The sequence below is a fragment of the Sinohyriopsis cumingii genome, chromosome 8 (genome assembly GCF_028554795.1).
Source record: "Sinohyriopsis cumingii isolate HCF-2022 chromosome 8, ASM2855479v2, whole genome shotgun sequence".
NCBI lineage: Eukaryota > Metazoa > Mollusca > Bivalvia > Unionida > Unionidae > Sinohyriopsis > Sinohyriopsis cumingii.
Genome location: NC_142968.1, coordinates 119,641,296 through 119,659,074, shown reverse-complemented (window position 1 = coordinate 119,659,074; position 17,779 = coordinate 119,641,296). Strand labels below are relative to the sequence as shown.

The window sequence follows — 17,779 nt, the reverse complement described above, 5'->3', positions numbered from 1 at the left end:
CCGTGCCAACATGATATGCAAAATAATGTGATTAACAGTATTAATAATGGCATATTTAATATTGTCCTCTTCCGTGATTGCGTCACGGCCATTGAAAGTATAGTATCTGTAACGTTCATGTCATTGGGCGTAGTAAAATGAATAAATGTTTATATTACACAGAGAGAATCCGTTATGTAGATGCAATCATTAATACACTCCTGACTGAAAACATTGACATGCAGTATAGTTATCATAATGCTTACTTTTGTCTACCGTAGTAGTGCCATTGGATGTTTTGCATGTTACTGATTCAAGTGTTTGGTGACTTCATTTTCGTTGAGCATTACTCCACGGGTTGTAAAGTGTATGTATATTTTATAAGAAAATAAATTAAGGTTAAGTGGGATAGAACGTAGTGCCAAATATAAAACTAAAATTGGAAACGCCTAAATGCTCTCCACGCCATTCTATATACTATTAAAGTGTGCTTAATTATTCTGTCTCTGTGCCCTTCTCTTATGTATGTATTCAGTATGTTAAACACATGGAAATAATTCAGTGCTAGAATCTTATTTTTGATATTAAAACACACATTAGAAAAACAGAATTAGTTTTTGTCGATATATCCAAGAGAAATACAACATTTATTTTGTCTTGTCAGGCTTTTGCAACTTTGTGACATTTGTAAAGTGTAACAAAACAAAGCAAATTTCCAGGGATAGTGATTACATACCATTATAGCGACTCACTCTCTTGTATATTAATTGGTATAAATCCAGCTCGTATAGTTTGTTCTAGCTCACCCATAACCCTCTAAATATTTTGATTAATTTACTATAGGAAATAATGAGAGAGAGAGAGAGAGAGAGCAGCTGAGAGGATATTGCATGTTATGCATGGCGTTTTATTAATTTCAAATGCAGAGGAAACCGAGAATTTGTGTACTTCCTTTCATTCTTTGCCTTTTGAAGGAAAAATTCAAAACTTTTAGTATGTCACTGCCCTGGATAGTATATAAATCATAATTAACGAAGAATAAATGACGTATTAGGCGAACTACAGCACGTCAATGCTTACAGGCTATTGCTGGACAGTGATTCTCCAGTTAATGAATGCAAGAGACTAGACAAGAATCGCCGAGTTGACACTATGTACTTATATATACTGATAGTGTTTTGCGTTTTGTTTCATAATAAACATTAATTATATAACAGTTTAACCCTCTTGTTGTTTTTTAAAGTGTTACTTCAACAGGACATATGAAATATTATCACGTAAAGCAACCATAAACACATGAAAAACCTAGGTTTACAACTTATTATTAAAGCTATACTATTTACACAGTTTGCACAGTCGTAAATTCTTACATCTTAAATATCGTACAAACTGTTGCCAATCAATTGTTTTATTTGCCGTATTCGAATTCAGCACATAAAAATCTATAATAAATACACATTTTATTTTTGAAGCAGACGACTTCTAAAACATGTAGACCAGTGTTATCTGTACGTATTTTGGACACACATACACAGACACACACGCACTAAAGGAAAACACGTATGCTTTTTTAGTTACGCTAGATATATATCACTTACATCAAAAGTATGGAGCCTTTATTATTCCGTCCAAATGCATTATTACTTAATATTGTAAACTTCCATGCATAATCTTGTGATCAATGCGGATGTTCAGCTCGTAAATATTAAAGTGGTCTGACATGGCCTCTAGTAAAATAAATAGTAAAGTGGTTCGATATGTCTTCTAGCGTGACTTAACAGTAAGCCATATATAAAACACGTTTGTACATCTAAACGTATGTCTTTTGTCAATAGGTTGTTCATTGCTGGCATGTAGGGCCTTAAGCGGAAATGCAGCTAATATTCAAGCTATGCCACTGCGTATGTTGGGCCTCTCTATGTCTTGAATGATATAACTAGGTTTAAATTTTCCGGCCACTATAGCTTCAAAAGGGAATGTATCGTTGAGTTAAAAGTTCAATGGTTTTGGGACTCCATGGCCTCATACATTGAATGTAATGCTAAAGTTACGCTTAATATCTGATACACCCTAACAGTGACTAACACTTATACTCCACCCTTAGTATCCGACACCCCATACTCGCTATGCAACACACCACATGCAAAGTAACAGTGACCAATATATATATACAGCAGACCACACTTACTGTCCAATACCCCACACTTACTATGCAACAAACAGCCTTTAGCATCCAAAATAACATTGTGTTGGCTAAAACCCAGTCATCTACTATACAAAACTCCAACCTTATTATCCAACACGTCATTGTGGTCATCAAAAATTCCACACTTACCAGCCAGCAGAAATGTATTATGTAACTGAAGAGGGATGAATTTACACACTTAAACAATTGAGCAGGAATGTTAGCAAACATACTTGAACACATACACGCAAAACATACTATCATACATAATACAGCTGGGTGCTTACATAATTTTAGTTGTGAATAGAAAAATCTTAGTTAAACATAAAAATCACATCCATTGGCAATTATTGTGCAGTAGCCTGGTTATGACCGATATACTAGCCATTTGGTGCAGATGAGTTATTATTTCCTCTCCTTTACTGTTTTTCTTGTTCCCTCGTCTCCTTATCCCAATCTTTCATAATATATACTATCCCCTACATCGATTCGCGAATGAGTTATTTACCTGTTATCAAAGTGACAATTTCCCTTGCTAAATCTTGATTCACTCCTGTATCAGAAATCTCACTAAATCTTGCACGAATATACGTCCCATGTTCAGTTCAAATGAGAGACGTTTAGGTGTAGAAAGACAATCTAAAACTAACATCGTGATAATCGTAATCTTCTATCACCTCTGTCTCACTAATGACATCCAATGTGTCTCGTTTCAACTTCAGGCTGTGATTCAGGTATAAAGGCGAGTGTATCAAATTATTGAAGGGAGCTACTATGATAATGGTCTATGGACTGATGTTGTCCGTTTTGTGACCTTTGACTTTCAGGTTCAGTTGATTATTACTGAGACCAAGGCTATCTTCCGTTTTCGCTTTGACTTGAATTTCGATTGGAGGTGTGGTGTTCAAACAAGACACGGAAGGAAATTGTATTAACTGTGATCTTTGCATTGTGAAATGGCAAACAGGTGTAGTTTGTTTGCTTCGCAGGAATCTGATGCATCAATGGGTTTTCTAGTAACCGAAAACTTCTAAATCTCCGACCGTTCTTATAACCCGTTTTGTTTGGTTGTTGCGTGTCCGCAAGGGTTAACGTTGTTAAACGTTTCTTTGGGCCGTGTCGTTGCTGCGAACCAGGATTTGTTTCCTGTAGATTCCGTACATTGTCTTCTTGCTTTATTTACTGCTGATGTGAGACCCTATTGTTCAATAAGCACATTTTGGAAAATTGCTTTCCTTGAGCCAATCAGAAAATATAAAAGCGTGCAATCCCCGGGTGAATGTAGATTTTAAGATGGCGATACCCTTTAGAAAAGCTGATGTTAAAGTGTCTCTCAAAACATGACATGGTTTGTAAGTTAAGCCACGGTACAAATGACACATCTGTTGCAATTTATTTTAGAACTGTCTTTGAAAATAATCTTTGATAGTGAGGATATAATATTTTGTACAAGACAGTACTGGGTAATAATAAAGATATAAAATAATACTTGTTGCCTACATCACTGCGGTACTTTGCCTGTGAAAAAAACATCTTACTGTCTGTAAACATCCTTGAATTGCCACTAAATAATGCCAAATAAAATTGGTCATTCACAGTTGGAAAGCTTTGGTCTTCAAGAAGCCCATCTATGTCAATGGAGGAAAAGATTGCAAAAATTTCAGAAGATTGCTGCTGAGCCTGGAAGAGTAATGACTGGCGTTAGCGAGGATAATGTTTGTATTACTGTCCGGTTGTTTTTCTCAAATGACTAGAGAAGATAGAGACAATAAAACTGGTCAGTAAAATATACCACATGTTTATCTCCCTGTTTTTAACTCAGATTCCCTATAGCAGTCTCAATGACCCATTTCGGGTCAGTGATGTGATGTGATTTTGGACTTTTAACGTAGCTTTAACAATTTTCCAGTCATATCGCTAAGATGTCTGCAATGTGCCAGTTTATAGTGATGTCTAGCACTGGGGCATCATGCCGCAGACATGTAGCATGATGTCCCACCCAGTCACATTATCCTGACACCGGGCCGACCAGTCCTAACACTAACCTCTTAATGCTGAGCGCCAAGCGAAGCAGCTGTTAGTACCATTTTTGTAAATCTTTGGTATGACTCGGCCGGGGATCGAACCCACGACCTTCCGCATCCGAGGCGGACGCTCTAACCACTAGGCCACCGGAGCGGTTCATTTCGGGTCAAAATATTTGACTCGAAAAGACGAGTTATAGTTTCAGGACGCGTTCTTCACATTATATACACGATTCATAATCTAGGTTTTGGAGGGATGAACTCGGATAAGCGGCTGTAGTGTTTAATGGCATGCAGCGACTTTTACTTCTTGTTATTGTCGATGACATGTGAGGCTAAATTCCAACTATTAAAGCTAGGACGATAGTCTTTTCAATGGACATTAAGATATTGAATATGATGTGCAACTATTTTGACTCTTCTTCAGTCGAGGTAAATTTGCATTGCATATTGGGTCTATACAAAGCTCTTTTGAAACTTATCAATAATATCTAGCATTTGATAGACAATATACAATTGAACTCACATGTGCCTTGATAAAATACAATTCTTTTGTCCAGTTGAGTAAATAACCTTTGTCGAAGTGTATTTTGTTTTGTTTCCCATACGGACTCAGTCTCCGATGTTTTTTCCTTCACCAATGTTCCAAATAATCAATCAAACACATTGAATTTGATTTAAAGCTATACAATGCTAATATTGATTGTAATATTTGGCTAGACCTGGTAACACGTAGTTGTTCTTGAGAGCATGTTGATATGAAAAATATGTACACATCGTTTTTACGGATCTATGAATCGTTACAGTTTCATGACATTAATTTTCAGCAAGTGAATGTGGCGTCACTGCAAGTCTTTTGAAAACCACGTTGATGCAAGTCGATGACTTTTGTTGTATGCCATTGCAGAAGGTATCGAACACTTTCTTCTAAGACAATGTCTAAAATTCCTTTACACTGAACGTGTTTTACCTATCAAAGGAACTACATAAATCTATTTTGAAAACAAGTGAATGGCACAAGGCAATGTATTTAATTGTAACCTACATTGTACGGCGTGATAATCGGTTTATGCTATCTTAATTCGGCTACTTTAAAATAGTCCTTTGTTGCACATATTGCAGACGTAGATAATTAGTTTATTTTGACGGCACGAGACACATTTTAAATTCATGTATTGCCAGTAGCATTCGCAGTATGGTAGCCGTTGCTACTCAGTCAACTAATGTTCGCTTCTTTAGGTTCCCATGGTATTTTGGACTGCGATGCTTAACGTGTCCGATAGGCATTATGAGGAAGAAACTACGTTTCAACAAACGTCATCTGAAATTATTTTACCTTTAACTTATTTGTTTATTTGTGGTGCAAATTCTTTGTTTTGTTGCTGAACAGAGGGTAAACATTATAGTTCTGACGCCGACCTCCACTTGTGATCGTCTTGAAGAACCGGATGTCATACTGGAGGGAAAAATAGCAGACAGGAGTTTTAAACATAGGTTTAGAAGTATAGTCTCAATCTTTAGATGAAGCAACTGGTACCGTTGCAAAACTTAAACGTATCGTTTCAAGTTTAACATTTATTTTTGATCCGTCTGATTTTGAATAAGATATTTGTTGCTCCTACCGTTTGTAAGGATTTAACGGTAAATTTCGTCCGTCCATTACAGTCTGACCTGGTTTCACAGAACCACTCGTCTTAAAGTAATCAACCGTAACAAGAATTACCAGATTGTAGCGACGATAATGTCAATATGGGCAGAAAGCTTCCCTGTCAAACCAGCATCTGTAACTTTTCACTAATTGGGGTTTACAGTTTCACTAATTTGTGAAGAATGTGAAGAAGCCTTACCCATTCCTATTCATGTCTTAAGATTAAAATAACGATTCATTTCAAGTCGCTGAAACAATTATGATATGCCGTAACGATGTTTTCAAGTGTTGTTTGAATGATTTGCTTTCTATTTGGATGACTGGAATTAGTAAATACTGACACGACATTCCATTGTTTATCCAAACTAGAACAGATCGAACGTTTGAGCCGTTTGGCAACTGACTAAATAGTAGAAGTTCTTGTTGCAACACATACTATAAACACTGTCTTATGAGATGCCACCTTTCTGGATGCAGAGCCATCATCAATAACAGTCTCAGCTGTCGATGGAAAGGTCCCTTTATATATAGGTTTCCATGTTTTCATTAAATGGGGAAAAACCTGTGATAAGTTAAATTTGACTGGCATCATCAATAACTTTGGAAGAGGAAGATAAGAGGGATGAAGAAAGTGTCACAGACCGAGGTTATCATAAGCACATTTAACTTCTAGCTGATCTATTTCTCGTTATTTGAAGAATTAGGTTTCTTTTGGGTGTATTTCTTCTTCGAGTTTGAACTTCATTACCACCTTGTGTCATCTTTGTTTTATAAGTCTGGTTGAATTCTTGAATATCTAGATTGGTTTTGGGATGCATGCTTGCGATTCATAGTTGGGTATACAAATGCCATCGATTTCTATAGCAAACCATCAAGGACACGCTGCATGGTTCATGGCTCGTGATTCGACATGACTCTGGTCTTAAGTCAAAGCATAACACTTTCCTTCATTGAATGTCAAGTCGGCGAGCCCATTACTCTGCGTCTGTGTCGCATTCATCATTGGCGGAAGTATGTATTCAGACTGGTATTTATGTTTTGGACTCTGTCCAGTTTATTATGCTGGATTTTCGCAGACGATTGGATACCATTTCTCCAAGTTTATATTGTGCCATGGATAATGTGACAGACGTTTAAGTTGTTAAGGACCCCGTATTTACGGAAAAGTCCTGGTCGCATCCTGTAATGGTTCGTTTAGCTAGTCAATGATGACCACTTGACTCTGATGAGATTGGTGTCAGTCTTTTCACTTTTCATATGATATAAATTTGTCCTTGTTTGTCATGGTACAGATAGTTGTACTGTTTGGTTCCTTTATTGGTAAACGTCCAAATATAGTCTTCAGATCAAAGTTGTAATATTCGTCTTCGATCCAAAGACCAACGTAAAGCGCTTGATCTTGTAAAGGTTGGAAGACATCCCACAGGCATACGCTGGGGATGGTGGTCATGTAAAAGCACTGATGACGTTACCAAACTGGTCAATGGGTGGTCGTGGCGATGTAATGATGATGCAAACAGCGTCTTCTTCGTAAAATCACCAAGACTAACACTTCACGGATAATCTGTCTTCATGTTCGATGAGTTGGCAGTATCGACCTGGATCTAACAACCTATCAGTCGTTGACAACATCTGATATTGAGCCTATTTTCCCTACAAACAGATTAGTATTACTTGGACAAAGAGACATCTTCCTCTCTGCTGTTCGACATGTGCTAAGCTGTTACTATTTAAAGTTAGATAACAATCTTTGACTTGATCTATGTTGTCTAGAGAGTGACAAAATGACGTGTTTCTTTAATTTTTGAAACTAGTTGACATAACCTGATTTATAAAGTTCTAGAACTCTCGTTCGGAAAGCCTCCTTTTTATGAATCATGCTTCTGTTCGTTATTGTACAATAAGCGATTGTCTTAATCATTTATATGATTATTTCCATTCTTACGTAATGATTATCTCTGACTACGTTAGACTCACCAAGAAGGCTCGGATTAAATCATTTATGATATTGATGGTTGCTACAATCTAGGAGATACTTCGTTTGGTGCGAGTATCTTGATCCACAAATATAATATAATGTTTTGTCAGCTACTCCCTCCAGGTGAAACTATTGTGGTATGAAGAACATTTTTCCATCGGTTATGAACCGCTTCGGTGGCCTAGTGGTTAGAGCGTCCGGTTCGGATGCGGGAGGTCGTGGGTTCGATTTCGGCCGAGTCATACCAGAGACTTACAAAATGGTACTAACAGCTGCCTCGCTTTGCGTTCAGCATTAAGAGGTTAGTGTTATGACTGGTAGGCCTGGTGTCAGGATAATGTGACTGGGTGGGATATAATGCTACATGTCTGCGGCATGATGCCCCAGTGCTAGACATCACTATAAACTGGCACATTGCAGACATCGTAGCGATATGACTGAAAAATTGTTAAAGTTACGTTAAAAATCAAACTAACATCACATCACCATCGGTTATGTCGAAGCAATCATTAGAGTTTCGGACGTGTTGAGTTTGAACAAAACAAATTCTGCTAAACTAAATTCTACTCACATAGATTTAAAACCGTCGTGAGTGATAGATTGGCTTAAACGATATTGTCCTAAGGCTTGGCACCTTCGTTTCAATTCCTCTAATACTGACACTGTGTTGAAGGCATGATATTTATCTGTTAGGAGTTTAGACTTAAGTTGACCGGATATTGATAGGTAGTTGTTGTCAATGTCCTAAGTCAGTTTGTGTGAAGCTCAAAGAAGCGAAATGTATATAGAGACCAACAAACAACTTGTGTTTCTTGGTTATTCTTAACTGACTCGGTCGTGTGGAGACAGATAATTTTGTACCAGGGTCATTCATATCATCTTCCAAGTTTGAAAATTGGCTAGTAGCCTTTTCTGTAATTCCGTTAAGTTGACGCATTCTAATAAAAGGCATTAATAAATAGCTCACGGATTCTTTGTATCCCACTTTCAAGTAGATGGTTTTAAACATTTCATTCTTTTTATTCTGAATAATATTTGAAAATAAATTATCCGTCGTATGCGAATAGATTTTAATCGACGACTGAGACGTATTTTTGACAGGTTCTGTAACGGCACAACTCCTCTTTGTTCAAAATATTCAGCGAAAACAAATCATGTTACAGTTTCAATATGGATACCATACAGGCGCTTGAATGTAATCTTTACAGGTATTATAGGCCACAACAATATTAGAATGTACATTCCGAGCTCATGAAAACATACAAAGTCAGAAATAATAGAATCCACATTTGTACGGTTCTTGTTTGTTGCTTATTCATTGGTGCACTGGGTTCATTATCATACGTTAGAATATAACTAATTACTATGCCGCTTGTATACTGCACAAATGCGTTACACTGTATTATTGATAAGATCAAAATGTGCAATAGGAACATAATCCTCAAGCACATTCCTGTTGACGTTGCTGGTTACATTCTGATACGACGAATGTTCGCTTGCAGGCATTTCATTAAAATAATTCTTCAGGAAGGCAAGATCTTGAAGCTAAACAACATACATCTCTCCACCATGAATATTACCGATAGTTAAATGGCTGGTCACATTTGTTACAATAAGTAGCTGTATCCAAGAACACACTAACATTAGTGAAAACATCGAAATGATACTGTTGATGATAAATGTAAACTACACGAGACCTTCAAGAACGATCTGAATGAATCATATTGATTAATTGCTAGAAGTTAGCATGTTAATTTCTCTCATTTCGGGAGCTGTGGTTAGAATGCCTGTTGGTTCCTAAATGAGTTCTGCTCCTCTTTGACGTTGGCAATATCTGATTGTATAATGCTCGTTTCCATTCCGGTGGTTTGCTAATGTCTGACTAAAATTTCATTCACAACAAAGGTTCTGGCGAAACACATTTAATCTTGATGGTTGCTAAAGTCTTGGTGATGCTTCGTTTATTACACGAAAGTTTATCCACGGATAACACATATTTTTTTCTTTTGGTTTCAAATACCACTTTCATATGAATCTTGTTATTTGAAGAGTATTTGTTCCATCTTGCAGGTCAATGTAAGTATCAGGTTGTTGTAGGTGAATACTTTGGATCAAACGATTTCCGCTTGTGAAGTAAACTTGCCACACACATATTTCAAACTGTTGTGAGTGATGGATAACCTCGAACAATCTTATTCTTAAACTTGGTAATTTTGTTTCAACTCATCTAAATTTGTCCTTATATCAAATGTATGAATCTTCTATGCTAGGATGTGCGAGTTACGTTTGAGGTAATTTAAGTCAATTTGTGATAAGTTGGAATGTGGGAAAAGTAGAGAAGGGCCAAATAAAAGCTTGCTTTTCGTTGCTAATTCTGAATCGCTGGGTCTTATGAATGCATATAGATGTGGATTGAGATCATTCATGTCATCTTCCGAATCACTCGTATCAAGAGTGTCCAACATTCCCCATAGAGTATGAGGCAACAAAGAACGTCGTCGTTTGCTTCTGGTTTCTCATTGCAAATGCTTGGTTGTTGTTTGATGATGTAGAATAGTCAGTGTCTCAGAGTAAAGGAAAACGAGATAGAGATGGAGTGTTCAGTAGCAGTAGAATATACCATTTCAGCAAACGAGTGCAAAATGACAAAAGGCGAGACGAGCTGAACAAATTGAAGAACGCAAACATCTGCACCCATTAAAATAAAATAATTAAAAATATTAAAAATATCAAAGACAGTAACAAGATGAAAAAGGGATTTTTTATGATGTGCTTTGAAATTTTATTATGATTCTGTGTCATGAGAATATTCCAGAAACAAAAGTGTTTCTTTGTGCATTTCAGTAACACATTTATTTTATAAGGCAAAGACATGAGTTTTTGGTTGAATGGGCAATGCTTGAATATTATACATTTTCTACAAACACTGGATAAGCTTAAGTTTATGTAGCAAAATATTTAGGTATAGGTGCAAAACGTTTTCTCTTAGGTTTCTCCAGAGAAGTTTACATTTCTCTCCAAAGATTAAACTCTTTCAAGATGTATTATAATACCCCAACAATTTATTTTCACTCACATCCTTTTGAATAGTACGTTTTATCTTTTTTCTTGCTTCTTCTTTTCGGCTTTTTAACATATGTTTGGGTCGTTGCAAGATGTAACTAATTCTTCTTTTTGTTTCATTTTGAAATCACAAAGGACAGGCTATAGTTTTGAAGGAGGTGAAAAACGACCATCCTTATGGCTATGAAAATTGATGTCACGCTTCCGATATACTTTGTTAGTTAGATCAAAAAGACCCCTAATCATGTTTGTTTCTTCCTTAGTTAACATACAGAGTTGGGTTAGGCATCTGTGTCACCTGTCCTCAAGGGCAGTGCTAATTATCAATTTTGAAGTCACAGGTGCCATCTTGTGTACAGATTGTACTTGCAATGTTATAGTCGCTTTTAGGCTATAGAGGTTAACATAGTTTGTCATTGGTTCAATGTCCACATGTGTTGAATCTACAGGGAAATGCTAGTTCCCGTAAAAGGCCATATCGCCCCAAATTACAACTTTTGTTTTCTCCAGTACCAGGTTGGAACTATTTAGGTGTTTCCATTTACATGAGCAAGTACAAATTCTCCATAATTGACCTGTCGAACAACCTATAATAATATATTTTATTTCTTTCACAAAGTAGAGCTTAAAATGTGTTTGAAAGCGAAAATAAAATGGTATTTATAAATATAAACCATAACTGTTATGACATACCTCTACAGCATAGCAAACATATGATTCGTTTTATCTGTCCCTGAATAAAAAGGATGTACATAGTATAGTAGTTATGTAGTTATTGCTGGGCATTATGAGATGTATTTGTGTAAGGGCAACATGTATTTGCAATTGCAATTGTATGTGATTTTTAGTATTTCGTTCGCTTCGAAGTAACCCAGTACTTAAATAGTTTTGTCGTATGTTCGAGACCACGCGATTTTCATCATTATATATATATATATATATATATATATATATATATATATATATATATATATATATATATATATATATAAGCAGCAGAAAGAAATCACAGACCAGGATTTCCCGTCAAAATGGAGCCTTCTATAGAAATAATTTCGTAGGGAACCTTTATTTTTATTTCTAAAAGCTGCTACGAGGGGTTATTTTCGTCATAAACAGACCCACATGCATATGGTATATACACAAAAAACATCAGCGCGCAGACAAATTGTTTTTGAAACAAGCAACGCGCAGACAAATTTATTTGCTAAAATATTTGGTCAAGACCGACTCGATATCGACTACGTGGATCATGCAAATTTATCGTAATAAATCCATGTGGTGTTGACTGAGCACGACTAAATAAATTTTTGAACTTATTTATATCCATGTTACCGTTGCACCAAGTTTGATGAATATTTCTTAACCTGTGCGTATCGACGCCGTTAAATACCGCTAAAATATTGCAATTATCCCTGATAACTTAAGGAATTTGTGTATACCACTGAGTTACGTAAATAACGTCGGTATTTTTATGTCGGCTGCGAGAAAATATCCTGGCCGGATTTGCTTGTTTGTCCAACATTACGTCGTCATATACGACTAAATTATTAATTTCTCCGTCAATGTATTCCACGGATGGTGCCTCATTGATATCCGTGATAAATTCAATGATATTTTCACTAATTTCGGTCGCATTTTCGTTAAAATCTTTTAAAACTCGATAACAACGTTGATCGTCAACTGACGGTGCAACTAAATATAATTTGTCCCATTTTAGCCATCTCATTATCAAATTTAACAACAACTGTGTTTTTCCTGATCCAGATGGACCATTATAATCATTCTAATCGAATTTGGTAATGCCGCGTGATGTTTTACTTCCTCGCGTTTTCTCCTGGCTGAAAAATCAATTACATTCATGATATAATAATATCATGGATTTACATTGCGTAAAATGTCGTACGCGTACCGAAACAGAAAACCTAACTGAGGTCACAACGCGTAATAACAAAAGTGCAATTACAGGTAAATGTAAGAAATGTGGCACACGCAAGTTTAGATTTATTAAAAAAAAAAGCGACATGGAGGTGACATCGCCGCCAGCTTAGGTAAATTACCTGGCCTTCCTTGGGCTAAATATCCTGGAGAAAAACACGTACCCGGATATAATTATTGCGGACCCGGAACACGACTAGATATTAGACTTGATGAAAATGATCAACCAAATCCTGGGAAGATCCAATAAATGCCATCGATAACGCATGTTACATTCATGATCTCGCTTATCGTAGCGGAGATTTACAACAATGACATCTTGCTTATGTAAAATTAATTCACGCAATGGACGCTATTCCTGATAAATCTCTCAAAGAAAAATTAGCAACGTGGTTAATCAAAGGTTCGATGAAAGGCAAATTAGTATTCGGCGCTGGTAATAAATAATGGAGGAAATATATTATTCTCCACGAGGATTCTGGCGAGGGAAATCTGCAATTGCTAAACTTGCATAGGCCGCCAAAGTAAAAATTCCCACAGCAGCTTCTTGGTTATCAAAACAAGCCGTTTGGCAAATTTATCTTCCTCCGCCTAAGAAAATTCCTCACGCTCATTTTGACGTTAGTGTTCCTAATGAGGTTCACCAAGCTGACATAATGTTTCTTCCACACGACACTGTTAATGGTATTACTTACAAATATGTACTAACCGTCGTTGACATCGCTAGCAGATACAAAGAAGCGGCGCCGTTAGCAACTAAATCGGCCACCGAAGTTGCAAACGCATTTAACAAAATTTATGCACGATCATTATTAACTTGGCCAAATCTTCTTCAGGTTGATCCAGGTAGGGAATTTCTCGGCGCGGTCTCGTCGCTGATGAAAAAAAATAACGTTAATATTCGACGCGGTCATGCAGGAATTCATCGAGATCAGGCAATCGTTGAGCGATTTAATAAAACACTTGCTTAGCGATTATTCGGATATCAATATGCACGAGAATTTATCAGTGATGAACGATCTCCGGAATGGGTGTCAAGATTGCCTGAGGTAATTAACGCAATAAAGAACGAAATAACACGAACAATAAAAATGAGACCGGCAATTGCAATTACAAACGCGATTATACCAATATCAAGGCGAGATTTCTCAACACAACCCGTACTAGGTAGTATCATCGTTAGATATTTATATAAACACGGCGAGGCTGAAGGTGGCAGAAAAAGAGCAACTGACCCCGTCTGGAGCGTAACTTCATATAAAATATCTGCCGTAACAAGATCATCTGGGAGGCCGGCAATGTACGTGTTAGATTCGTTCGCTCCTCAACGCGGCTTTACTCGAGAAGAATTACAGGTAATTCCCGCCGATACTCAATTACCACCGAAATCACTCGAGTAAAATCCGTCCCAACTGAGATAATTTTCTAACCCTAGATACGGCCAAATAAACTAAATTTGACCACATAATTCTATCATCGACAATCCAAACTTGACTATCTATAGTTAGTCCTTGCGATGAATGTATCGTTGTTGCATGACCTAATTTCCATGGAGATTTTTCTGCATTTAGCGCATCATTAACAAAATCAATATCAACATTAATAATATCATTTAACACCAAATTCTTTTTTTCTCCTCCTGGTATAATTACATCAATATTTTGTCGTCGAGTATCTGCCGGCCTATAACATAACGGTACTGGCAGCGTTGGAAATTTCTCACGATGTAACTTAAATAATTTTACCTGAAGATCATCACGGACTATTTTTCTACTAGCAACGATTAAATGATCAGGCCGCCATAAATTTAGAAAGTCACTCATTGATGATTCGCTGATTATCTTTCTCATAACGTCACATTGAATTTTATCTGATTGTAGTCGAATTAATTTCTTAAATTCGGTCAATAATTTATCTGTGGATCTATAATCGGCATCAATTTCTTCATAATAATCAACAAAATTCTTAAGCCAGGCATGTGGAGATTCACCCTCAATCGGATTTGGTTGACCATGATCGCCGCACATTATCACGGCGGTATTTTTCTGTGATAGCCATGTAAGGAATAACTTTAGTACACATAAATTTATTGTACAAACGTCGTCAATAATTATAACCTTATTTATATATTTGTCTCCCATCCGTACAGGATCCCATGTACCACCGCTGTATTTGAAATAACTATGATAAGTACAAGATTTAACGCCGCGTTGCTTCATTTCTCGTGCTAATCTGTGTGTTGGCGTTAACACAGTCATATCTGAATTCGTAAATAAATGTATCACTCTAGAAGTTTTACCACTGCCGCCGGGTCCATTCAGATATACAAATTTATGTCGTGAAATAGGATCATGTACAGATACCGCTATGGAGATTTCTTCTATGTTACCGCGGTGAAATTCATCACGATCTTCAACGTCAGCATCTTCACAATAACCAAGAATATCTTCATTTTTTATTCTCCAGGTGCCCCATGAACCATCTCCGATAAAATTTTCTAACCTAGGTAGGTATTTATCGTTAATGTAAAACGAATCAGTCGCTACCGTAACTGCAATATCAGAGAATCTATTTATCATGGAAAGTAAATTAATACTTACATATGCTAGCATTGACGATCTTAAATGAGTATATTGAGGAGATTCTCCGTCAAGATAACTAACTACGGTACCTAACTTTGCTCCGTCGATGAAGATATTTTCTCTTCTGCAAAATATACCTTTCGACGCGGTATCATTAAGAATAAAATCTAATTCAGCATCGTCCATGAATAATCTAGCATGGCGACGTTTATGATCAACAGCGCCGCCTTGAGTAAATTTACCGATTATTTTTCTACCTATATCTTTAGCGTTATCACAATCCGTCGGTAACCACACTGATGTTTTTTTTTTTTTATGCGAAATAATTGCCTCACTGACCGTCAACAAAGTCAACATAGATGAATCTAACATATATTGCAGCAGCGCTATATGAAGCCAACGTCGTTGTGAAAAATGCCGGCCAAACCAAACTTAGCTGATTTTATGTAAATTATCGGCAAATTCGAATGATGCAACGCGGGCAAATCCAGTTAAGGGAAAATCAGGTAATGGTCCATTTATCGACACTCGCGTCATTTCGGTACAAGGATGTCCAAATTTAGCAAAATATTTAGTACAATCACCGTATCCTAGAAAACTTCCTGGATAACACGCGGACATGTCGATAGATATCATATTTTCATGATCATATTTAGTATTCCATAATCCGCCATGGCCATATTCAACACAACTCATTTGGACATCTTTGAGAAATTCACATCGCGTTGGCTTCCATGAATTTTTCTCTCTGGCAGCGTGAGCGGCAACTGATGGAACGGTAAAACAATTGGTCAATAACTGCTCGGGATTTATCGAGTATTTATATTCTAATTCGCTCATTGAGTCATGTAAAGATTTATTTCTGTAAATGTCACCACGTGGCAACACAAATTGATCATATTTATCTTCGCTGGAAAATAACCAAACTGATATTGGATCTGATTTACTTAGTATTTTAATAAATTTAAACATATCTTCCACAGAATTATCTGCGGCAGAATTATCTGCAAAGAATTTTAACTACGCGTTCTCGTGCAAATATCGTTACCGCATGCGACCATGCGTGTGAATTATGATCAACCATTATTATTGGCGATCCTCGAGATTTATACGCGGAATCATACAAAATTTCTCCCGATAATGTCTTTACCGCGATGGGAAATTTTAATTACCGTGATAACGCTGCTACGTCATTTATTGAAGCACCATCAATAACAGTTCCTGCCCAGGTATTTATTTTTTCTAACCTTAGCGCGGTCAACCCTGATCCACGTTTTGCATTTTTTATGTATTCCATTACACGCTCGGCTACGCAATTTATCACTGAAGATTTTTTCATTAAGGGCAGATTTTTAATGTCCGGTTTGTTATTTAGTCGATAAATTCCATAAACGACCGCGCTGACTGGGTAAGCTTTAACGTAATATGGTTTATCTATGCCTAATAATAATCCGGGTCGGCTGTTTGCATCAGAATAACATTTTTCTTACCCCCAATTATAGGATCTCGTTTATCACGAATAATCCATACGCCGTCAGGCATCTGTACAATAAATTTTATTCCAAAAATAAATTTCTCATTAGGGTGATTTTTCTGTATATAATCAATTATTTTCTTAGCTCGCTCCTTGGTCATTGTCCCATCGATGGAATTAGTTTTCCAAGTTGACCACGTATGAACCGCTCCATCGTCAAAAAATTCTTTCTTGGCTCGATCGGCGTCAGAAATGTCATATTCAGCCTCGTCAAGATCAACTAATTTCATTATTATATTTTAAACGTACATTTAAATATTAATGAATCGTTGCAAATGGCTGTTAGTTGGTTCGATGAATTACTGTGATAAATGATGTAAAAATGATTATTGTGGCGCACATATGCAGGCTGTTCGTGGAGGAAGTTTAGGACCACAGCAATGTATAATTTGTCAAGTTGGCACACGAAGAAAAACCCGATTATGTTTGCGATGTGGTGGAAAACGCTATCGAGAACTAAAGCGATATTATGATAAAAAATCCTCCACGGTTATTACATGTGAAGAAGATTATCCTAATAAGTTTCAAACAAATAATGATTTAAACAAATAAATAATTATATATGGAGGAATTCAGAAGTCATCCAATCGTTGATAACTACGAGGCATCATGCGACGGTGTTGTCAGGCATTGTAGAACAAGAAATCCTGTCGGTAATATGAATAATGTTGGTTACCTTCGTTTTACCACCAGAAAGGGAAATTATTTCAATCACAGATTTGTATACGAATGTTTCAACTGACTCATCAAAGTCGGTCTTGTAATTGACCACGTTGACGGAGATAAACTTAACAATAAAATATTTAATCTTCAGGCGGTTACTCCTAGTGAAAATAACTTGCGCGGTA

At 36.6% G+C, this 17,779-nt stretch overlaps 1 protein-coding gene across 7 annotated transcripts in view; it reads left to right on the top strand.

The window, feature by feature from the left end:
* LOC149794503 (sushi, von Willebrand factor type A, EGF and pentraxin domain-containing protein 1-like) overlaps positions 1-17,779 on the top strand; it is a 184,760-nt gene that overhangs the window by 121,731 nt on the left and 45,250 nt on the right. The window contains exon 32 of one of the 7 annotated variants that reach the window (XR_016423037.1): positions 3,763-3,941. The exons of the other annotated variants lie outside the window; for them this stretch is intronic. The gene's annotated coding sequence lies outside the window, so the exon portion shown is untranslated. The remainder of the gene's footprint in view (positions 1-3,762; positions 3,942-17,779) is intronic. 7 annotated transcript variants of the gene reach the window in all.